The 25256-nt window shown below is 38.2% G+C and overlaps 1 protein-coding gene across 14 annotated transcripts in view; it reads left to right on the top strand.

The window, feature by feature from the left end:
• The window catches only part of IL1RL1 (interleukin 1 receptor like 1), a 104175-nt gene that overhangs the window by 31610 nt on the left and 47309 nt on the right, over positions 1–25256 (top strand). For 6 of the 14 annotated variants that reach the window (XR_014839650.1, XR_014839652.1, XM_013995915.3 and 3 more), the window contains exon 1: positions 17226–17453. The exons of 1 other annotated variant lie outside the window; for it this stretch is intronic. The gene's annotated coding sequence lies outside the window, so the exon portion shown is untranslated. Of the gene's footprint in view, positions 1–13974; positions 14045–17225; positions 17454–18953; positions 19424–25256 lie in introns of those variants that run through there. 7 more of the 14 variants (XR_014839653.1, XR_014839651.1, XM_085016094.1 and 4 more) reach the window with 3 other exon arrangements.

Raw genomic sequence — 25256 nt, 5'->3', positions numbered from 1 at the left:
TGAAGTAAAATTCTTTTTATCTAAGTCAAAGCTGAGAAAATTTATTACCAGTGAACATTCATGATAAGAGAGGTTAAAAGAAGTTATCCAGGGTAAAGGAAAATTATGCCATTTTCCACATGAAGGAATAAGAGTGTAAGAAATGGTAAATATGCAGAGAGAATAAAATACTATTTATTGTTTGATAGTGGATTTAAAACATATCTGTTTTAAACAGGACTGTTTAAAGCAAAAAATAACCAACCCTGTACTGTAGGTTCTTAGTATACATAGGAGTAAAATATATGACAATAATAGCACAAAAGGGGGATAAGATATATTATTTTAGTGTTTCATTTTATTTATATAGTATAATATTATTTGAAGGTAGGCTGTGATGTTAAAATGCATAATGTAAACTTTAGCAACAAGTAACAACAATAAAAATAAAACAAAGAATCTGAGATAATAAGCTGAGAGGAAAATTGCCATATAAAAATAATTCATCCAAACCTAAGTCAGGAAGTGATGACTAAAGAACAATAATAGGAGACAGCAAAGAAATAGGAAGACCACAGAGACAGCAATATTGACATTTACATTAAAAGTAAATGGTCTAAAGTCCCCGATTCAAGACATAACTTGTAAGACTGGGTAATAAATAATACCAAGCTGATAACACCAATTTTCTGGAGTCTTTCAGATGATAGTTATCTACCTACTAAATGAATAAATGACTCGACTGTAAGTCAAGGTATGGATGACACATGCCATCTCTCACAGAGCCTCTCAAATAAGGAAGTACTCTGGGATAAGAATGCCTTTTATATCATCTATAAAGGACTTTCTGTTTGGGGTTTTTTGTTGTTGTTGTTTTTTTGTTGTTTTTTTGTTTTGTTTTGGGTTTTGTTTGTTTGTTTTTGCTTTTTAGGGCCACAACACAACATATGGAGGTTCCCAGGGTAGGGGTCTAATTGGAGCTGCACCTGCCGGCCTACACCACAGTCATAGCAATGCCAGATCCAAGCTGTGTCTGCAACCTACACCACAGCTCACAGCAATGCTGGATCCTTAACTTACTGAGCAAGGCCAGGGATCGAACCTGTGTCCTCATAGATTTGTTAACTGCTGAGCCACAATGGGAACTCCAATTTTTTGTTTCTTCTACTTGCAAATTCAAGACCAGACTTCAATAATTCAATTCCATAAATATTTAAAAAGTTATAAATATGTATAATTCCATATAGCTACCACATCTCTTCTGAAGTAATGTTTTTGAGTAATAAGAATGTGCAAAACATAGTATTTGGTTCTGGAAACATTAAGGAAACAAACATGGATTTACAGGATGTTGTGAATTCTGGATCTTTGTCCAGTAAACTTCATCACCTTTCCCGGTTGACTTAATATTACAGAGCTAGTAACTGAATAGAGAATAGGCATATGTGGGCAGGGGAAGCTGATGAGAATTCAGCTCCATGTGTGCATAAAGCAAATTCAACATGGAAAATGTGAGTATTTAAGATATCCTTAACATTAGCTATGAACACGAGGCAAATCAAGTATTTTTAAGGTTCAGATTAAATTATATTATAGAGTCATAGACTTTTAGAGCAGTAAAAAAAAGTAAATTGACTAATACCTCAATTAAAGATGGAAATTGTCAGACCGACTGCATAATAAAAGTGATGCCTAACTATGCTCTTTACAAGGCACACACACAATAAAAGACACAAGTAAAATAAGTGGAAACTCTATTTACTAGAAAGCTAGTGATTCTGTTAATAACAAACAGTGCAGATTTTAGGACAAGGAACACCACCAGAGAAAAAGAAAGATATTTCATAATGTTAAAAAGGGTAATTTATCAAAAAAGTAAAAACTGTAAAAGTACATGCACCTAATAACAGAGTTTCAAAATGCAGTAGGCAAAATTTGCCAGATCTGAAGTGAGAAATAGGCAAATCTACAATCACAGATGGAAATTACTTCAATTTTCTTCAGTTACATTCTCATAGCAATAAAATAGACAGAAATCTTCCCAACCTATGTATAATATAAAAAAATTGATAAACAAAAATAATTGACCCAGACTAATTAAAATTTAGAAAACACTTCACCCAATAACCGTAGAATACATGAAGTACATTTAGGCCATTCACCAAGATATACTCTGCATCAAAAAACAAATCTCAACATATTTTTAAAAATTAAAATCATACAGAACAAGTTTCTGACTAAGAATTAAATTAGAATTCAATAACAACATGATGGAGGATAATGTGAGAAAAAGAAAGTGTGTGTGTGTGTGTGTGTGTGTGTGTGTGTGTGTGTGTGTGTGACTGGGTCTCTTTGTTATACAGCAAAAACTGATAGACATTGTAAATCAATCATAATAAAAATTTTCAAAAAAGAAATTTAAAAAGGTATCTTGAAAATTCCTGAATTATTTGGATATTAAAAACAATTTTATATAATCAATGGGTCAAAGAAAAATTTGCAAGAGAAATTACACAGCATTGAGAGTGGAGTGTGCGTGTGTGCATTTATAGGCATATGCTTGTATGACAAAATTAAAGTAGTGCTTAGAGGGAAATACATAGCTCTGATTTATAGCACTGGAAGGTTATATTAGAAAAAAAAAGACTAAAATCAATGACCTCAACATCTACATTAAGAAGGCAGGAAAAGAGCTAATTAAATCTAAACTTTTTGCTTAAAGGTAAAAAGCTGAATATTTTCTTTTTAAGACTGAGAAAAGAAAGATGCCTGTTCTTTCCATTTCTATTCAATATTATCCTAGAGACCCTAGACAATATATTAAGACAATAATAAAGTGCATAAATATTGAAAATGAAAATTAAAATTGTCATTATTTTCCAAAGAAATGGGTGTGTATATTTAAAAAAAAAATCACCCAAAGGAATCTAAAACATCAGAGTTTTTAGGACTGGTAATACATTTACAAGGTCACAGGATATGAGATCAACACATAGGAAAAAAACTGTTTGTTTTTCTGTGCACCAGTTAGTGAATAAAGAGAAAGTAAAATTTAAAAAATATTATTTACAACATATTTAAAACTTTTACACTTTAAACTATGAAATATTGCTGAGATACATTAAGTAGATAAGTAAATGAAGACATATTATATGTTAATGGATTGAAAGTCTACTTAATCATAAGATTTAAACTCCCTTCAAATTGATCTAGTGATTTAGTGTCGTAGTGTCAATTAAAATTCCTAGGACTATTTTTTGCAGAAATTGGCAAGCGGATTCTACAACTCAGTTAAAAATTAGACAACATACTTGAGCAGGTACTTCACAAAAGAAGATAGACTAATGGCCAATAATCATCATAAAAGTGTTGACCATTTGTCATCTGAGAAATGCAAATTAAAAGCACAAGATCCGGAGTTCCCGTCGTGGCGCAGTGGTTAACGAATCCGACTAGGAACCATGAGGTTGCGGGTTCAGTCCCTGCCCTTGCTCAGTGGGTTAACGATCCGGCGTTGCCGTGAGCTGTGGTGTAGGTTGCAGACTCGGCTCAGATCCCACGTTGTTGTGGCTCTGGCGTAGGCCGGTGGCTACAGCTCCGATTCGACCCCTAGCCTGGGAACCTCCATATGCTACGGGAGTGGCCCAAGAAATAGCAAAAAAAAAAAAAAAAATTAAAAAAAAATAAAAGCACAAGATCCTTAAATAGTCACTAAAATCTTTGCTAATTCCATAAGCTTTTTAATAATCTCTATAGGTTATAGGTTTGCTGCCCATTTGCAGTCATGATATCATTAGAAAGAGGCATTTCTTGTCAAAAGAGCTTTCAAACCTCTCTTTGTAGTGGTGTTTGGGGAATGCATTGTCAAAGCAGTTCCCTACAACCTGAACATAAATGGTATCTACTCCGAAATACACTGCCTGCAAATTTCCCCAGGGTCAGCAGTAAAAGAGTCACCAGTAGGACTAGTAGCAATTGCTTTAAAGTAACAAGTGTTCATGATGAGGTGTTCAGGCCAGTGAAACAGCTCCACTGTAGGTATTGGTGACTTAAGTATATCTCATATTCCCAGTGATGGAAAGTGGGGCCAAGCTACATGCATGTCTTCTACAGCTCTGTCAGAGGTTTTTTTTAAGGCCCTGAAGGCAGTTTTATGGGCAGAAAATACTATTCATGCATTTTATTTTGTTTGTTTGTTTGTTTGTTTGCTTGTTTTTTAGGACCATGCTCGAGACATATGGAGTATCCCAGGCTAGAGCTGTAGCTGCTGGCCTACACCACAGCCACGACAACACAGAATCCAAGCTACATCTGTGACCTACAGCATAGCTCATGACAATGCCAGATCCTTAACCCATGGAGCGAAGCCAAGGATCAAACCTGCATCCTCATGGATGCTAGTCAGATTCATTAACCACTGAGACACAACAGGAACTCCTATTCATGCATTTATTTTGGTCTTAAAATAATATTCAAGTTACCAGAGATTTAAAAATCTAGTTTATTATGGGAAGTTCAGCTTAAAAGTCACATTACACCATTTATAAATAAGCACATTTTAACAAAATCTAACACTAGCTCATCACATTTACAAATATATACATAGCCATAAAAAAGAACAAAATAATGCCATTTACAGCAAAATGGACAGAACTAGAAACTCCCATACTGAGTGAAGGAAGTCAGGAAGAGAAAGGCAAATACCATATGATATCACTTATATCTGGAATCTAATATATGGCACAAATGAACCTTTCCACAGAAAAGAAACTCATGGACTTGGAGAATAGACTTGTGGTTGCCAAGGGGGAGGGGGAGGGGGAGGTAGTGGGATGGATGGGGTGCTTAGGGTTAATAGATGTAGACTATTGCCTTTGGAATGGAATAGCAATGAGATCCTGCTGTGTAGCATAGGGAACTATGTCTTGCCACTTATGATAGAACATGATAATGTGAGAAAAAGGAATGTATACATGTATGTGTAACTGGGTCACCATGCTGTACAGTAGAAAATTGACAGAACACTGTAAACTGGCTATAATGGAAAAAAATAAAAATCATTATATAAAAAAAATTTAGTAAACTAAATATCTAAATTTTTAACTGCATTTATAAATTTAATATATTTAATTTTCTTTCTTAAATACTATGACTAAAACCTTCCTAAGTAATGCATCAATTCTTATACAAATTAACTTAAATGTTATATATAAATTTAGTCTACATAAAATTATAAGTTTAAATCAGTTACTCAATTACACCTTTTCAAATAGAGTTCTAGGACTGCCATTCTAATAATTTCTTAGACATTACAAGTGTGTAATTTCAAACATGCAGATTCTTTAACATAAAAAAGTATACTATGTTATGATTCTCATTACACAGACGTGTACACATCTTCCTGCCCAGGTCTAAATACCAATGAGCTCAACACGGACCCTGGAGCCTTAGCGTCTCAGTACTTAATTCTGTCATCTTCACATCTTAGAGACAAGATGCTGGTGCCCGGAACAAACAAAATGAGGAAAGCAGCCTCCTTTGCAGAGTGATGTCCATGGTGTTAGAAGTCAAAGAGGCATTCAGGGTTTTGTGGTGAGGATTAGATGGGATCAAAGTCTCCTAGCAGGGGTTCCGGGAAATAACAGATGTTCAAAAATCTAGTTGGAAAAGGAATAGATTGAAGAGAAACTCAAAGATTTAAAAGTAGCTTTAATTCCCTGTTACCATCATCTCCTTCCTCTCTACCCTTACCTTTAGCCTTGCAGGGGTAAAATGCGGTAGAGACCATAAACATTCCCTGGACAGGGTATACTGAACACTCTTAGTCACCATCAACATCCCTAGTGACTCTGTATACAGGATGTCTTCTGCATTAGTCACCGTGGAAGAAAAGAGACTGAAAATAGAACTGCTCAAACAAACAAGACATACATTTATTCCTCTCTCACGTAACAGGGCTTGGGTAGCAAGGTGCTCTGGGGATAGTGGATGGATGGGGTTCCTGAAGCCATTCAGAATCCCAGGATCCTTCCAGGTGTTGCTCCATCATTCTCTGGGGTGTGGTCCTCATCCTCATAATTAGAACTGGCTCACTGCTAATTACGTATGGTGGCTCCTCTAGAGGAGAATGTATACTATTTTCACCAAACTTGTGATATAGATACCTGCCACATAGATGTTAGCCCAGAACTTTGGTATTTCTTTTACAGATAATATAACATCTCTCTTTATAGAAATGTTTAGATTACAATTTTATTCTACTACTGTTAAAGCATAGGAAAAAGGCTTAATTTGTAGAAGCAGGAATTGTCCTCTCTTCAGGTAAAGTATGCCATGATTAGAGAGGACACCAAGAGGTGATTTCTTTCTTAAAATACCTCCACATGAATTTCTGCCATTAACACTGTATTTAACTTTCCCAGTTTTCCTTATTGCTTCTGTAAAGGGAGTTCATGCAATTATTAACTTAACTAGCATAATCTATGCTTCAAAGTGGTTAATCATTTAGGAATAATGTCTTTGGGCTAGAAAGGAAAATAGCAGTTATTAAGGACCTACTACTGCCAGATACTGTGCTAGCTTTTCCTCCCCACATTATTGTATTTATTTATGCCATCCAACGAACTTGGTACTATCCATTTTTTACAGATGGGGCCTCTGTGACTTATTTTAGAATTTGGATAACTTCTTCCAGATTAGATAGGAGGTTCCTGGTAGAGCAGTGGTCCCTGGGGGAAAAGTAGGAGCAAGACGTGTCACCTCCTTTGAGTGAAGACCTCTGTCTGGCTTAGCAGCACCACTGGGTCTGTCACTGAATTTGTCACAAATTAGCTCGTCTTGAATGTATCTCATTGCGTCATCAGGCTTCATTGTAAAATGAGGCCGTTGGGTGCAGATATTCCTAAAGTTATCTTTTGTTTGAGATTTCTATTCAGTTTTCTCAAGGTTGACGCCTGAGTATTCTGAGCGAATTGCTAAGCAAAACAGTCTATTACCAAGAAGGTTATCTGATGGCACTTTAGCTGAGTTTCTAAAAATACAATATTCATTTTTTGGCAGGCTTAGTGAACAGTGTTCAGAATCTCCTGCTTCATTTTCACAGCTGGATTTTCAGTGTCAACTGTAAGAGGAGTTACAGGCTCTTACCTAATGTCGCCAGGCTCATAAGGGCTTTGGTGAAATAAACATAAGACTTCTCTGATTGGGCTCCCCCACTAATCATGGGTTCCTGGAAACTTAGCTTCTTTACTTGGAAGCTGAACATTAAAAGTTTTTCCGATCTTGACCAGTTTGGTAATAAAATATTCTGGTACCAATCAGAATCCAGCACCCAATCCCAATATGTGTGTGTGGGGGGGATTCTATCCCGTGGGACACCCACTCCCCACTTCAGATGACAATTGCAAGCCCAGGTTATTACCACCTGTGCTTGGGACCAACCTGGCTATAGATGAGAGCTTCCAGCAACTATCTCCTTGGGGTTGGTTAATTTGCTAGAGCAGCTCACAAAACTCTGCGAAACATTTACTTTCTAGGTTATCAGTTTATTGTAAAAGGATATAACTCAACAGCCAGATGAAAGAGAGGCATAGGGTGAGGCATAGGGGAAGGGCACAGAACTTCTATGTTCTTTCTGGATGTACCACTCTCCCTAAATCTCCATGTGTTCACCAACCTGGACACTCTCTGATCCCCTATTATGGGGACTTTATCGTGGCTTCCTCTCATAGGCATAACCAATCATTAACTCCATTTTCACCCCTCACCCGTTTCAGGAGGATGGGGGTGGAGCTGAAAAGTTCAAGTTTCTAATCTTGGGTTAGTCTTCCCAGTGACCAGCCCCCATCCAGGAGCGCACCCCAGAGTCACCTCAGTCAAACAAGAGATGCTCCTAGTGTCCTTATCACTTTGGAAATGACAAGGGTTTTAACAGCCCTGTGCCAGGAATTAGAGCCAGAAGTCAAACTATATATTTTTTATTATCTCACAGTTTGGTTAAAAAATATAATAATTGTTTAAAATGCACTTATCATGTGTATGACTGCTGCAAGTATCTATATGGGCTTATTGATCACTTGCATATTTCTTTTGTAAATTGTGAGATTTGTTGATTTTTAAAAATATTTTTTCATACTGATTGATAAGCTTTCTTAATGAATTAAGGATACTAAAGACTTATAGATATGATGAGCTTTTTTTTCTTCCATCTTTCATTTCCTTTTTAATTTGTTAAAGGATTTATTTATTTAGACTATAGATGAGAGACAGTTAACATCTTTCATCCCAGAAAATCTCAGGTATTGAGGGATATTGCTATGCCTAAGGATTTATTGACATATAAGATTTTCAAATTTTATGTGGGGAGAACTATTTTCTTAATGATTTCTTGTGTATTTTATCATGGCTACTATCCTACGTGTCTACATGTAGACATGTCTCCGTGAAAATAGTCTACATGTCTCCATGAAGATAGAAATTATTATTCCATCTTATTCTTTAATACCTAACATATGACTTGGCATATAGAACAAGCATAATAAAAGTTTCTCTAGTAAATAAATAGAAGTTGTATGAGAATAATTGTCCCATTTTTGTATTGTCTCATGGTTCATTTTAGCACAAATTGAGTAAATAGGATCTATGTTTGTCCCTGGTCTCAGCCAGAGTGGGCTTGGACTACCCAGAATGGAAGTGGTTGGTCACTGGCGATCAGGTTAAATTGCATGAGAAGACTGGAGAATAGAGTGTAAAAATCGTTATAAATGATAACAGAAGGTACTGGAGGGTGAGTTTCCCATGAGAAACAACAGCCCTCATATGTCACCGATGCATACTTTGCATCATAATTTCCTTTTATAAAATTTTTATTATTAAAATATAGTTGATTTATAGTGTTGTGTCAATTTCTGCAGCACAGCATAGTGACTTGGTCATATATATATATATATTAAAAATATATTGTTTTTCTCGTACTATCTTCCATTATGTTCTAACCCAAGAGATTAGATATAGTCCCTGTGCTCTACAGTAGGACCTCATTGCTTATCCAATCTAAATGTAATAGTTTGCATCTACTAACCCCAAACTCCCTGTAATTTCCTTCTATTGAGTATTCAGAACAAAGAGATTCTTTGTCTGAATTAGGTTGGTTGTAATTTTGCCTGGAATTAAAAGAAGGCTTGAATAACTTCATTTATCTGAAACATGTCCTCTCTGGACCTTAAAGATCTCAGAGCCAAATTTCAGAAACTTGCCAGTGCCCCCTCCTTGGGCATGTCTTAGAAATGTGTGTGTGTGAATGCAGGAAAGGCAAGCACTCCTGGTGTAAATAGGAATACTTGAGGGTTATCTTTCGCTTGAGGATCTGTTCTTGAATCACCTTTTAACTTTCATGATGTCCTTGGCCTGGGGCTACGTCCTTGACTTTGGAATAGCATAAGCTTTTGGATTTGTATATGTTCTTCAATCTGCCTTCACAGTAATACAGGACTGTATTCCCAGGCTAGAGACTAGAGTGTTCATTATCACTATCATATAAACATAATATATAGAAATATAAATGTCATAAAACACATATTCACAAATTAGAGTCAGAATCATATGTATTATAATATATGTTCAAATAATACAGTTTGTTATAGGAAAGTTGAGACTCCAGAAGGGCAAATAGAATAAAACAAAGAACATTTGCAATCCTATGCATGCAAATAACCAGTGCCAAGACTTTGGCATTATTGTTTCCTAGATATTGCTCAAATTACCAAATATTGTCCCAACCTTTTGCTTGCTGTCTATCTAGAATATGTTCAGATATAATGAAATTGATGTGATCTATGTTTTTATCATTTCTGTATTTATTATTGTGCTTAGAAAGCTGATATTACTCTAACCACAAATCAAATAAATGTTTAATTCTACTTGTTTACAGCTCTAATGTTTAAACTCTAATCTATTTGGAATTTAATTTTTTCATCAATTGAACTTAATATTTCTACTTCTTGTAATATATTTTATAAAGCTTATATTAAAACATTACAATGCCTAAATAAATCTAAAATGGTCTTGGGAGTTCCCATTGTGGCTCAGTAGTAACAAACCTACTAGTATTGCTGAGGATGCGGGTTTGATCCCTGGCCTTGCTCAGTGGGTTAAGGATCTGTCATTGCCATGAGCTGTGTTGGTTGTAGATGCAGCTTGGATCCTGCATTGCTGTGGCTGTGAGTAGGCCAGCAGCTGCAACTCTGATTCGACCCCTAGCCTAAGAAATTCCATATGTCTCAGATGTGTGGTCTTAACATCATTTATTTAAAAACTATTCTTGGAGTTCCCATCGTGGCTCAGCTGTAATGAACCTGACTAGTATCCATGAGGATGCAGGTTAGATCCCTGGCCTCACTCAGTGGATTAAGAATCCAGTGTTGCCTTGAGCTGTGGTATAGTTTGCAGACACTTGGATTCTGAGTTGCTCTGGCTATGGCGTAGGCCTATGGCTATAGCTCCAATTAGACCCCTAGCCAGGGAAATTCCATATGCCACAGTTATGGCCCTAAAAAGAAAAGAAACAAAACAAACAACAAAACAAAACAATCTATTCTTTTCCCCAGACTTGATGTGATGGGTTTTTAAAATTATTTTGTAATAAATTCTTAGGAATATTCAAATCTGTTTCTAGATGTTCTATTCTGTTCTATTAAGCTATCTGTCTCCTGCTGTGGCTGTTTCATATTATTTTAATTACTAAAACTTAATAGACAAGAGGAGGATCAAGAGGAAACACCTGGAAGTATAATCACCCTTCCCTTAATTGTTCATTTTTTTTAACAATTCCCTGGCTGGTCACAAGATCCCTGTGAAGTCAAGAGGCCATATAGACATCAGGTAGAGAAAAAGCTTTACTTTCATAGGACTTGGGTTCAGATCCCAGTTCCCCAGGTGACTGGCAGGTGACCCAGCAAATGCACTCTCTTCTCCATGTCCCAGTTTCCTTATCTGGACAGTGGGGGTAATAATAGCCCCTACTTTATAAATTGATGATGGTGGTGATGGTGGATAGAACCAGTGCTTTGCACACATGAGCACTTAATAAAAAGTTAGTTTTTCTTTTTTCTTTATTTTTAAATTTAATTTTAGAATTATTTTGTCAAAGTCCATTGTAATTTTATTATGAAGTATTCTCCTCTGTAAAGATCACAGGATTCTCCTTTAACTTGTTTTATGTCTCTTTTATGTCTTTTGGGTGTGTGTGTGTGTGTGTGTGTATACATAAAACATTTATTCATGATTTTATATATATATATGTATTTTGCACAATTATATTAATATACACATTCTTAGAAACAGGGCTGACAGGAAATATGTGGGCATGTTTGAAATGACTATCAGTATTAAGGAAAATACTCAAAAATACTAAAATTTTTTCACTGACCGCTACTATGAGGGCATGTTTGAAATAACTGTCTCTCAGTATTAAGGAAATTACTCAGAAGTACTGAAATATTTTTCACTGACCACTACTCTGTCCGTGTGTTTGAAATGACTACCTCTCAGTATTAAGGAAAATTTTTACCAAGCCCAGATGAACGCTTCCAGATTTCTAGGTTTTAGAAGATATAGGATCATGAGGAAAAGGTTGACATACTTTAACATTTCAAGTACTTTTATTTTTTATTTATTATTTATCTTTTATTAGAGTATAGTTGATTTACAGTGGTGTGTCAATTTCTGCTGTACAGCACAGTGACCTAGAACATATATAGAGAGACTGGGTATAGTTCCTTGTGCTATAAAGTAGGACTTCATTGCTTATCCATTCTATTTAAAAAGGAGAGAAGGGGATTCCTGTCATGACACAGTGGAAGTGAATCCGACTAGGAACCATGAGGTTGCAGGTTTGATCCCTGGCCTCACTCAGTAGGTTAAGGATCTGACATTGCCATGAGCTGTGGTGTAGGTTGCAGACATGGCTCAGGTCTGGCATTTCTGTGACTGTGGTATAGGCCAACAGTGAAGCTCCGATTCAACCCCTAGCCTGGGAACCTCCATATACCACACACAAAAAAAAACAAAAACAAAAAAAAGGTGAGAAGAATGAGAACAGGACCTATAGTTGGGCTTTTCCTCAATACTCTTACAGTGTTAGAAGGCAGGGGCTGTGCTTGAGACTCCAGAGAAGAAAGGCCAAAACACAGGGAAGTGCTGAGGCCATAACCTGCACATTCTCTCTGTGTTAGAAGCCAAAGCATTTGCATGAGATTCTAAGGAGCAAAGACAACTACAAACAGGCATCACATTAAGATGAGAACATTTCAGGTCAAGGCAAAGACTGTCTGCCCAAAGTCATGGACCGCCCCCTCCCCCTCCAACTCGATGCCCAGCCCCAGCTCCCTACCCCACTGCACTCCTGAACCATTGCCTTTCCTATTGTGACATCTACTGCCCACAGGCTGAGATCCTGAAAGCCACATGTGGGTCCTCTCCCCACCCATGGAGACCTGTTCCCATGAGGCCTCTCAGATGCCATTGCTGACCAGGATTTCAAGGGAATCATGATGAAATCTTGTTTGTATGATAAAACGCATGTGTTTCCTTCTGATATATGGGCAATAATTTGTTGAATGAGCATGTTGACTATGCGGTATCTGATCAAACTAGGGAAAGAGTACTTTTAAGAACTGTGGAAAAATCTCTAAGATGGGAAGTCACCTCTGATAACAGAAACCCAATAGATACAGCAGAGTGGGTTCCCGACAACACAGATAACAAAATGCCTATTAAGAAGGACTAGAAGTTGAATTTTTGAAGGAAAGTCATTTCATACAAGCAAGGACCTCTGACTCTTACCTCCTTGTTGAAAGATTCTCAAGGAAACCAGTGATAGACATATTATTATCAATTATTAGTTATATATTGCTATATAATAAGTTACTCTAGAATTTGGTAGCATAAACAATACCCATTTCTTATCTTACAACGTTTTTTCTTTTGAGAATCAGGAATCTAAGAGTGCCTTAGCTGGGTGGTCCTCCTTCAGGGTCTCGAAGTTGTGGTCAATCTGTTGGCCAAAAGTGGTCATCTCTGAAGACTTGACTAGAGATGAAGACTTCTCCCCAGGTTCACTCATGTGGGCTGTTGGCAGAGAGCTTTAGTACCTCTCCACATGGGGCATTCATGGGGTTGTACTCCCCATGGCTTCTCTCAGAGTGATCCCAGAGAGCCCTAAATGACAACCACAAGCCTTTTATAACCTAATCTTGGAGGTGGCATGTGATTGCTTATTTCATGTTTTATTGTTCACATGTAAGCCTGGTTGCCACACCTATTAAACGTGGTTTTTATTGGGAGCTTACAATGTCTCGCAACTCAATTGCTCAACCTTTTGTTTAAACTACTCAAGTCTTGCAGGAAACACATGCACCTTGAAACCATTAAAATCTGGAGAGCTAAACATATTTTTAAGAAGCCATCGACTAGATATTTTTCATTCTTTGTTTTTTTGAAGAAAGATGAGGCGTGTATGGGGTGGGGAGAGAGAACAGAGAAAGATGAGGTGTATATGGGGGGGAGAACATAAAAATCTAACTTTTTCAGATAAAAATTATTTTTTCTTCCAATTGATATATGACTTCAACATAACTCCTATACCTCATTTCCCAAATCAAGCACCTTTGTTAGCTCTCAGCTAAACAACAATTTTTTTTTTTAACTTTGCGATAGGATAAGCATGAAGAGGGAAAACACTAGCTTTTGTGCTTGGTTTTAAGTTTTAATTTCTTAAAGAGATAAAGAAAGATGATTGCAATCCAAAGTCTCTTGCTTATACAAATTAATTCCTACAAGAGGAGCCAATTATTAAATACAACTGCTTCAATGAAGTTAAGAACATAGATGCTCCTAAAAATAGAAAAAAAATTATTTATTTATATGATCATAAAAGGTTGGAAAGAACTTTCTGTAGTGTGACTATGAATAAGGTTGGGTTTTTATTTCTTGTAAAAGGTGAAGAGGAGGACAGAGACCAAGAAGAAAGGTGAGATAGGGACATAACAAGACTAATGTCATGAGGAAGGTAAGTTTCTGGTTATGTATTAGACTTGATTCTAGTTTTCTCGGTTAAAACACTAATCCTACAATGTTCCTTTCTTCATAGATGCTGAGATTCTTTTATACACTGTTGGGACACTTGTATTTATAAGGTTTTTCTACTTTTCAAGAAATGCTTTACTCCTTGGGGTTTTGATGGCTTATAGCAGCCATATAAGAGGAGGGAAGGTGCTGCAAGTGGGAAAGCACTTATGTGGAGGGGAGGAGAACAAAGGCAGATGTGACAGAAATGAATTTTTTATCTGAAGCCTCAGCTCCTTTCTAGAGAGGTATAGCCTTCCGAGCAGCCTAGCACGTAGGTGGATTGGGGCGTTTTAGGACAGGTTCTGCAAAGTGAAAATCTTCTGAGCACCTTTGAGAGGGGCAGGGTGGTTATGAGCAGGTGCATAAGGGAGGAAGAAGAAAATCCCAGTGGCAAGGAGGCCATGAGATCTTTCCTGCTGTGTGTACATCTTTAGCTAGGAGCCCTGCATTTTAGCACCATGTAAATAGACTTCTTATGCAAGTTGGAAAAGGGACAGAATCCTGGGCTAATGCTGAGCAGAACAGAGATGGGATTCCTGGGTACAGAAGCCTGAGATGGAGAGACCTTGAGATCAGGAGCCTCAAGAATAAGTAGACCTCACAGGGTTGTCATCATATGGCTGTGGACTTTCAAGTGGGTCTGAACCAGTTATTGCTACATCTCCAAGGTGCAAGGAAAGCCATCCAATTTTCATGTTTTGGCAAGTCAGTGAAATTCTTGACATTTAAAAGTTCCTTTTGGTTTGGATACAAAGCTAAGATGTCCTCTCCCTGTGGACAAGAGCCCACATGCAAAGACAAATAAGCTGTTTCAGGTGTGTGTTGCACACACACAACAAACACAGTTTTGCACCAGTCTGTTCTCATTTCCAAAGAAGAAATTTGGACCATTTTGATCTTTCTGTCATGTCATTGAATGATCAGTTTTCACTGATGTTCTGCTCTCACATGGAGAAGAATTGTCTTACATCAATTCCAGGGCACTCTTGTTTGGGAGAATCACCCCCCAAAGGGGAGAGTCATTTTTAGTGGGTATGGCCTGAGCAAATCATACCTGGGGTACACCATCAGAGGTCTTCAGGCCTAGGGAGAGATCCTTGATGGGGCAAGCTATGGTCCCTCCCAGACTCGCCCTGTCTCTTCCTACCGGTTGGGTACGTCAGCAAGAATATCTGAATTCGACAGTTTGTAGAGCCCTTGCAGATAGAGGGGCAAAGAGAAACTTCCTGAAGCCACACACAGCTGCTGAGGCCCCTCTATCTTTTCCAGTGTTATTTTCTTTATTACAAAGCCTGAGGGACCTTTAGACATGGGCCTGCCTGGATTTCATGAAATGCCTTGAACTGTTCATGGAAGCAATGACAATACCACTAATCATCTTGATAACAGTCAAGTACAAAAGTGCTGATGTTGAGGAACTCTGAAAGACAGAATCCACAGCAGAAGTGGCCCAAGTCTCTAAACACTGTCCTGCTGTTTTAATACTCATGTGATGGTGAAACATATCAAGAGATCTATATTTAGGGTAGAATCTTAACCATGAAATAAAGATTTTAAAAATTCTAATCTTGGAGTTCCCATCCTGGCTCAGTGGTTAGAGAATCTGACCAGGAACCATGAGGTTTCAGGTTTGATCCCTGGCCCTGCTCAGTAGGTTAAGGAACTGTCATTGCTGTGAGCTATGGTGTAGGTCACAGATGCATCTCGGGTCCTACATTGCTGTGGCTGTGGTGTAGGCCAATGGCTACAGCTCCAATTAAACCCCTAGCCTGGGAACCTCCATATGCTGCAGGTGCGACCCTAGAAAAGACAAAAAGATACACACACAAAAAATTCCAATCTTTAACAAAGGTTCCTTTATAGTTTCTCAATAATCTGTTCTAACTTTTTTTTTAATATTCATATGGCTTCAAATTTCGGTCCAACTTAAACTTGAAATTTTCAGATTTGTAACATGCTGTATGCCCTTTCCCTTTTTTAAATTTTTGGTAAAGCTTAAGATCCTTGAGATGAGGAATGAGTCTCATCCTTATCTTATATTTCTCATGCTGCCCTAAACAATGTTGGACACATCGAAAATACTGCTTGGTTTATAGCTCAAGGGCTTTTTCTCTAGTTCTCTAGCAGTGGAGAGGAAATGATAGATGACCCCATGCAAAAGTAGGCTCCATTTAAAGACTGGGTAGTAGATCTTTGGATTCTGCTTTTGTTTTTCATCTCGTATGTACGATGACCATAAGTAAAGAGAAGAGGTGATTTGGCTCTCTTACAGAGACTAGGATCTTGAGCCAAATATGAAAGAGAGTAAATTTTGAAGTTTTTTGTTTGTTTAATTTGTTTTTGTTTTTTATTTGTTTTTGTTAGGTGGGTTGGTTGTATGGTAGGAGCAGAAAGCTACCAGTATTCATTAATATGACCCCTTCCATAAATGATTCATTTAATATGGATAACAATATCCTTTGCAAGAGCGATTTAGAAAAGGTTGGGGAATTTGCCCAAAGCCACAACTGGAAAACCAGTTGTAGCTAAAGATCCTGCCCTTTCTACTATATTAGAGTTCTTTGGCAGATGGTACATCCTGATCGTTTGAAAGTCACTAGCAGTTGGAAAAAGAAAATCACATAGATGGTTAAAGTTGGTTTATTCATCAGAATTCTGATAGTTGCAACATGTGTCCAAAAATCTGTTATTACAACCATCTGAGACAGGCCGTCTGGAGGCACGTGGAAATAGTCCAGTTTTGGAGGCTTTGGGTGCTGGTTTTACTGTGTATGTGCTCTTGCCTTATGTAAGGTCATTCATCAGCCTCTCTGTAGGCCCCTGAGGAGCACAAGGGAGAGCGTGTGCAAACTACCCCTCTTCCCGGCCAGTGCAACAGAACCCCACACACATTGCACTTACACAGTAAGTCACATCAGAGTTTTGAAGACGTTGGTGTTGAGGCATCGGCCGTGAAACTTGCTGCAGAAATGTGCACCATTTTTCTTAGAGCTGTGGTTCTGGAAAGCTATAAGGGCAGAGAGAGCTGTCACTTAGATGGAGTCCAGGACGTTTTGCTGAGAACGTCACCCGCAAGGGAAGTAAAATAGACTTTAGATGTGGCCATTTATGGAGGTAATGCCACAACTGGAAGTAGAGCAAACTGAAGCTGACGCTTGTTAACAGTACAGTTCATCAGTTTCAGCTTATCAGTAACCTGGTTCCTGTGTCTTAACCGATAAGGAAAATGGGAGGTTTTAAAAGATAGCTAGTTATTGCATTTAGCATAGAACTATTAGAGAAACCGGTTTTTAGAGCGAATAAACTCTGTTTGTAGAAATCTGAGGAAGAACAAGTTCATCAGACTGGTGGTAAGTGCCTTTCTTTGGGCCGTTTTCCAAAAAATACTTTTATATCAAAGGGAATGGAATTCTAAAACAAAAATTTAGGTTAAAAATAATCATTGCTCTCAATTTTCTGTTTTTTGAAAAAAGTGGTGTTACCAATGGGAAAACCCAGCTACAGATTGATGAAGTACCTTGAGGTCCTGTTTGTTATAATGTGAAATTTTGGCTGCGTATATCAGAAACTTAATGGGGGAAAGGGGGCTTGAGGGAGGGCCTTATTGTATACAGTATGTTTGAAGGGCTCCTATTCCAGAATCATTCTTGCTGGAATCCAGGATCTCCTGAGCAAAGGGGGCAAGGGAGGGGTAATGATGGGGGAAGAGGTGTCAGATCATCAGGGTGAAGGGAATGCAGGATGGAAAAGGCGAGGAGTGGGGTGAGGATGAGGGCTTATGAGGACCCGCCTTATCAAGGGGAGTGGCTGGTGAGGAAGGAATAACTGATTTAAGTTCATGTTTGGCATTGGTGCCTCTGGTTGATGACTCCATTCCTTTCTTCTCTGAGGGCTGCCCAACAGAGGCTGTAGAGTCAGACATGGCAGAGCTGGCAGTCACAGCCCTACCCACTGAATGTCAGGAGCAGGGAAGTGGTAGGTGGGCTTCCCTCTGGCCACAGAAGTTCCTTTACTAGCTCTTGAGGCCAAACTGTTTGCATGTCATTGCCACCCCAAATCTCAAGATAGACCTTATTTTCCCATTCCTGCTATTCTGTGCACAGTGTGTAAAATCTCTGACTTAGGTGGAACTGCAGTTAATGTCTGGTCTTCTGCTTACTCAGTGGTGCTTCTAGGTCACTCATCTAACCTCTTTAATTCTTGTGTCCCTTACCTATAAAACCAGCATCTTAGTATAACAACAAGCTCAGAGGGTGGTTTCTAAAGATTAAACGTAAGTATGGTCATAGCAGAGCATGTAGCTGACAGCAAAAAATAAGATCAGACCTAATCATTGTCATTATTTTCTACCTTTCCTTTTCTGGAAAATGTCATCTCTGTACCCTGTTGGCAGCTTTTGCCTGTGGTTGCTAATTTGTCTTATTTTAAAACTGTGTTGGAGGGCGTTCCTGTCATGGTGCAGTGGTTAACGTGTCCAACTGGGAACCATAGGGTTGTGGGTACAATCTCTGGCCTCGCTCAGTGGGTCGGGGATCCGGCGTTGCCAGTGAGCTGTGGTGTAGGTTGCGGACGCGGCTGGGATCCCATGTTTCTGTGGCTCTGGCGAAGGCTGGCGGCTACAGCTCCAATTCGACCCCTAGCCTGGGAACCTCCATGTGCTACAGGAGCGGCCCAAGAAAAGGCAAAAAGACAAAAATAAAATAAAATTAAATTAAATTAAATTAAATTAAATTAAAACTGTATTGGAGTAGAGTTGCTTTACAATTTGTGTTGATTTCAGGTGAACAGCAAAGTGATTCGGTTATATGTATACACATATCCATTCATTCTCGGATTCCTTTCCCATATAGGTGATCACAAAATGTTGAGTTGAGCTCTCTGTGCTGGGCAGCAGGTCCTCATTGATTTGAATTACAGAATCTCCAGCAGGACGTTGGCTTCTCTCTGCTCTTGAACAGGTTGTATAGATGAGGAGATGGATCCCAAAGTGTTTTTTTAACTGGATGCTTCTGTGTTTGGAGAGGTGGACCAATTTAGCTCAAACAGATCTGGGATGTGTTTTGCTTTTCAAATTCCTGCTTTTACAGTAGGAGAACTCTTCACCTGTGTCCTTTAAAATGTTGGTCCTATGATTATGAGAGTCTGTATTTCTCTGCTTGCCTCTCCACACTTGGCAGTTTTCTCTGAGTGCAGAGAGAGAACTGCAAAGGAGAGGGTCTGTAGCCATTTGGGTGACATTGACATCCAAGGACAAAGGCACTCCAGTGAATGGACAGCATGCGGGACTCTCCCAGCAGTGGCAATATGATACTAACTTTGTGTGAGTGTGCACATGAGTGCATGTGTGTGGGGGGGTGGGGTCCTGGCTCAGGGTGGCAGGAAAGCTCCCCCTGGTCTGGAACAAAACTTTCATGGCAACCAAATCCTGTTCTCAGAAAGAGGAAGGAAAGGGGCCAGGCAGGTTGTCTGGATTCTAACCAGGGACTTACATTTGTTTTAATGTGGTAGAACCCCTTCACATGACATCTGCCATCTTAATAAATGTTTAAGGGTACACTCCAGTCCTGTTAACTGTAGCCACAGTATTGTACCGCAGGTTTCTAGAAATTACTCATTTTGCGTAACTGAAACTTTAGGCCTGTTGATTACCTCCCATTTCCTCCTCCCCCAGCCCCTGGAAACTACCATTCTGCTCTTTGACTCTACGTATTTGACTACCTCTGTGCCTAAGATAAGTGGAACCATGCAGTGTTTGTCCTTTTGTGACTGGCTTATTTTACATAACCCGATATCCTCTAGGTGCAGTCTGAATATTATTCTGTTGTATGTATAGACTGCTTTTTCTTTTTCCACTCACCTCTCAATGGACTTTTAGGTTGTTTCCATGTCTTGGCTCTCATGCAATAAACACAGGGATGCAAGCTGTCTTTTTGAGGTTCTGAGTTCAGTTCTTTTGGATAAGTACCCTGAAATTCGACTGCTGGATCAGACAGTATTTCTCTTTTTAACTTTTTCAGGAAACATCATGTTTTTCACAGCAACTCTATCATTTTGCATTCCCAATGACAGTGCACACGGGCTCCAATTTCTCTACATCCTTGCCAGCACTTGTTATTTATTTATTTATTTATTTTTGGATAATAGCTATCCTGACAGGTGTGAGGTGATATCTCACTGTGGTTTTGATTTACATTTCCCTGATGATTAGTGATGTTGGGCATCTTTTTATGTACCTGTTCTCCATTTGTATGCCTATTCAAGTCCTCTATCCATTTAAAAATTGCGTTATTGGAGTTCTCATCAAGGCTCAGTGGTTAACGAACCTGGCTAGTATCCATGAGCACGTGGGTTCAATCCTTGGCCTTGCTCAGTGGACTAAGGATCCAGCATTTCCATAAGCATTTCCACAGATGCAGCTCGGATCCTGCGTTGCTGTGGCTGTGGTGTAGGCTGGCAGCTATAGCTCCTATTTGACCCCTAGCCTGGAACTTCCATTCGCAGTGGGTGCAGCCCTAATAAGACAAAAAAAAGGGGGGGTTATTATTTTTTTACTATTGAGTTGTTTGAATTCTTTGTGTTTTGGAAATCAATCCCTTATCAGATATATGACTTGCAAGTATATTTTTTTACATTCTGTAGATTGCCTTTTCATTCTGTTATTGTTTCCTCTGCCACCCAGAAATGTTTTAGTTTGATATAGTCTCACTGCCTACTTTTCTTTTGCTTTTTATCTCTTTTTCTATGCTTTTGGTTTTATTTCCATGAAATCATTGCCAAGATAGCATCACGAAGCTTTTACCCTATGTTTTCTTACTGAGAACTGGGATCAGACACAGGGGAGAATGGAGAAATGAGGTTAAAAAAGGGACTTGGGCAATGTGGGGAGGCTCCAGCATGTCTTGGACACAAGCCTCCTTAGCACACTTGTAATAACATAACAGCAGCAGCAATGATAATTATTTACTGGGAGTCCACTGTGTGCCAGACCCTCAACCAAACATTTTCCATGCACCAAAAACCATATCCTGTTGTTCTCATGATGATTCTGTAAAATAGGTGTGAAACCCGGATGGTGTCCAGTAGAATGTAACTGAGGTTTAGACAAGAGTTTATGACGTATTTCCAAGGTGGATGGATAGCTTTGAATTTCAACACCAAAGATCCTACCCAAGACCACTTTTGACAACTTCCTCAAACATGATTTAAATGCAGATGTTAAGTGCCCATGACAGCCCACTCTGAACTAGGAACTGAGACTTTTCTGACCTTCCTCTTGGAGGCCTTAGAGTCAACGTTGTGGACTGAGAGCTCTATCACTGCCCACTGGAGCCTCGACCTTCTTGACCCCGTTGCACCTAGCCGAGGCTCCCAGGGTGGGGTTGTATCCCTGAGGAGAGGGAACGGGATGATGTGAGTGCATGTGAGGTCGCTCCTCCAGCTCCTCATTCTCCTTGCCCACCTCCACAACCAGTCAGCCCTTTATAAACATCTTCTCACTCCCCAGTCTTAATGTATCGGAAAATATCGGCCACTTTCTGCTGGACGCCTGGCTGAAAAGACTCCACGCTGCACACTGGTATGCAAATGTCCTTCATTCAGCTCACCATCTGAGAAGTGGCCTCAAACTCTAAAGGACACCACATCATCTCTTGACTCCCACATTCAGGAGGAACAAGTTTCTGTGGGTTTCACTACCTTGTAGGAATGGTTAGCACAGAAGAGAGGCAGAGATAGGACATCTGGTTGTGAATCCATCATCATTTTTCTCTTCTTAAGCAGGGCTCTGATAGATTCTGGGTTGGAATATTCAAAATTGCCTTATTTTTATTTCAAAAAATACTTTGAGCACTGTTTGCTGAAAATTGGAGCATTCCCCACCCCTCCACAAGTCTGTGTTAGATCACTGCCAACATGAATGCCGACCTTCAAAAGACTTCAGAGAAATAACTCGCTAGAGGAATTTTTCAGTCAACGAGCCCCCATGCAAAGTGATGACTCTTTTTGAAATGTGATCTACAATAAGCTTTCTCTTTCTCCCTAAATTTATCACCCTCTAGAATGTTTTATAAACCTTTTTACTTATTTGTATAAACATTGTCCTCCTTCTCTGCTAGGCTGCAAGTTCCACATAGGCAGGGATTTCTGTCTTCCTTTTCTCTGTGTGGTGCATTGCTGTATCACCAGGATCTAAAACAATGATGGACACCCAAGAGGCCCTCATTGGTTGTCTGGGTTCTGTACTTCATTCTTATAAGCAGAGTTAATGCAGAATTAGTGTGACCATACTAGTTCTTAACACCCTGAAGTATTTCCTTATTGATAAGTCAACAGGCCCTGAGACCCTCACCACACCCTCCACCAAGCTCCCTTGGGACTCTCACAATCCACAAACCATGTGGTCAGGCCCAGTTCCCTGGCAGTGGCTGGTGTCTTTGTAAGTTGTCAGTGCATATGCGCTGTTGTTTCTATCAAATATCTCACGTGTCATCTTTGTTTTACCCAAGAACATACAAATAATCCTGGCTGATTAATCTCAGCCTTAGCTGGAAAACAATGAAATGAAGTCAGAACTGAAACTTATCTAGTACTCTTTTGGAAAAAATGCAGACCACAGACTTCGTTTTGGACAATTTGTTCTTGGAATCATTCCCTAAATCATTCTCTAAAATATTTAACAATTTCCTCTACAGGTCATTTATTATGGGAATTTTGATGATTAAATTCTGGAAAGGCCTTTAAGTGGAGCTTTTGCATAGCATCCCAGAAATGAATCTTGGTCTCTTGACTGAAGTCCAGTGCTGTTCCCATTACATACATGGAAGATTATGGTTTTATTTTACTTGTCATATTGACAGATAATTAGCATTCAGTTAAAAGCGTAGATCTTAAAAGTTGAATGAGATTTGGCCATTATATTCACTCATTGAATCACCATTTCAAACACCAGAGAAAATACCTTTTCTTCCCAGAAGTTCTTCCCTACCCCTTTCCAAATTTCCACAATCTCAAGCTCACAAATTTTATGATTTCCAGCATGATAAATCAATTTGCCTGTAATAGACTTCATAAGTATAAAATGCAATAGGTACTCTTCTGTGTCTGGTTTCTTTTGCTTAGCATATTTTGGGGAGAGGGGCAACATCTTGTTTTATTTTGCAACAACTTGAACTTACAAAATGTGGTATTTTTGAGATTTGTTGTAGTGTTATATCAGTAAGTTCTACCTTTTTATTGCCGAGTAATTTTCATTCCCTTTTCTTTAACCATTTTCCTGTTGATAAGCATTTGGATTCTTTTCATTTTTTGGTATTATAAATATGGCATGTATTAATACTCCTTTATTTTATGGCATTTATTCATGTATTATTATTTGTGGCATTTTATTTTATGGCATTTATGAATATTCTTTAAATGAATAAATGATTTGTGGACATGTACTTTTAATGTTCTCAGGTAAATAGTAGAAATGAAACTGTTGTATCACAGAGTAGTTCTTCAACTTTTTGTTTTGTTTTGAATGAGATATGAATATACATGCAATAAAATGAATATATTTTAAGTATAAAGTTCAGTAAGTTTTGACAAGTGTACATCCTGTGAAACCATCATCACAATTAAGATATCGTCTCATAGATTGCTCTGATAACTCCTTTATTTTTTTGCCTTTTTTATTGAAGTATAATTGGCATATATTAGATTCAGGTGCACGACATATTGATTCAACAATTATATATGTTATGAATTGGCCCAAGATAGGTCTAGTAACCTCCTCTCAGTACACAAAGTTGTTACAATATTATCAACTACATTCCCTATGCTGTAAATTACATTCCTGTGACTTAATCTAGTTTATAACTGGAAGTTGGTACTTCTTAATACCCTTCACCTCTTCTTCCCCAATCCCCCACTCTCCTTCCTTCTGGCAACCACCAGATTGTTCCTGTATCTATCAGTCTGTTTCCATTTTGTCTTACTTGTCATTTGTTTTGCTTTTTAGATTCCATATATAAGTGAAATCATATAGTATTCATTATTTCTCTGACTTATTTCACTTATCATGAAACCACATAGGTCTATCCATGTTGTTGCAAATGGCAAGATTTCATTCTTTTTATGGTTGAGTAATTTTTTTGGTTGAGTAATATTTTGTTGTATATATAATAAATCTTCTTTATCCATTCATCTATCAATGGACACATTGGTTGCTTCCATATCTTGGTTATTGTAAATACTGTATCTTTCAAGTTAGTGGGGGAGGGGGGCATGTATAAATACCCAGAAATGGAATTTCTGGATTGTGTGGTAGTTCTGTTTTTAATTTTTTGAGTAACATCCATACTGATTTCCATAATGGTCACATCAATTTATATTCCTATCAACAAAGGATAAGGGATCCCCTTTTCTCCACATCCTTGCAAACACTTGTTATTTATTTCACTTTGATAATAGCCATTCTGACAAGTGTAATGCTGAGCATCATTACATGTGTCTATCTTTTGTCTATCTACATGTCTTTGGAAAAATGTTTCTTTAGGTCCTCTGACCATTTTATACTCTTATTTTTTTATATCATGTTGTGTGAGTTCTTTATGTGTTTTGGATATTAACCACTTATAGATCATACCATTTGCAAACATATTCTCCTATTCAGTAGGTTGCTCTTCATCTTGTTCATAATTTCCTTGACCATTCAAAAGTTTTTTAATTTTATGTAGACATGTTTGTTTATTTTTTCTTTTGTTGCCCTTGCCTGAGGAGACAGATTAAAAAAATATATATTGCTAAGACTGATGTCAAAGAGCATACTGCCTATGTTTTCTTCTAGGAATTTTATGGTTTCAGATCTTACATTTAAATCTTTAATCCATTTTGAGTTTGTTTTTATTTATATGTAAGAAAATGGGTCCAGTTTCATCCTTTTGCATGTAGCTGTCTAGTTTTACCAACACCATTTATGGTGCCTTTTCCCCACTGTACATTCTCGCCTCCTTTGTCATAAATTGACTGCATAACCAGTAGTCTATTTCTGGACTGTCTACTCTGTCCCATTGATCTATGTGTCCATTGATCTATGTTTTTATACTAGTACCTTAGAGTTTTAGTTACTGTAGCTTTGTATTATAATTTGAAATGAGGAAGTGTAATACCTCCAA

This window comes from Sus scrofa, chromosome 3 (assembly GCF_054392235.1).
Source record: "Sus scrofa isolate SSC_HxYL_T2T_F1_AM1 chromosome 3, Sscrofa_HxYL_maternal_Yorkshire_Landrace_v2.0, whole genome shotgun sequence".
NCBI lineage: Eukaryota > Metazoa > Chordata > Mammalia > Artiodactyla > Suidae > Sus > Sus scrofa.
The sequence above is the reverse complement of the archived record's forward strand: the minus strand, read 5'-3'. Positions and strand labels throughout refer to the sequence as shown.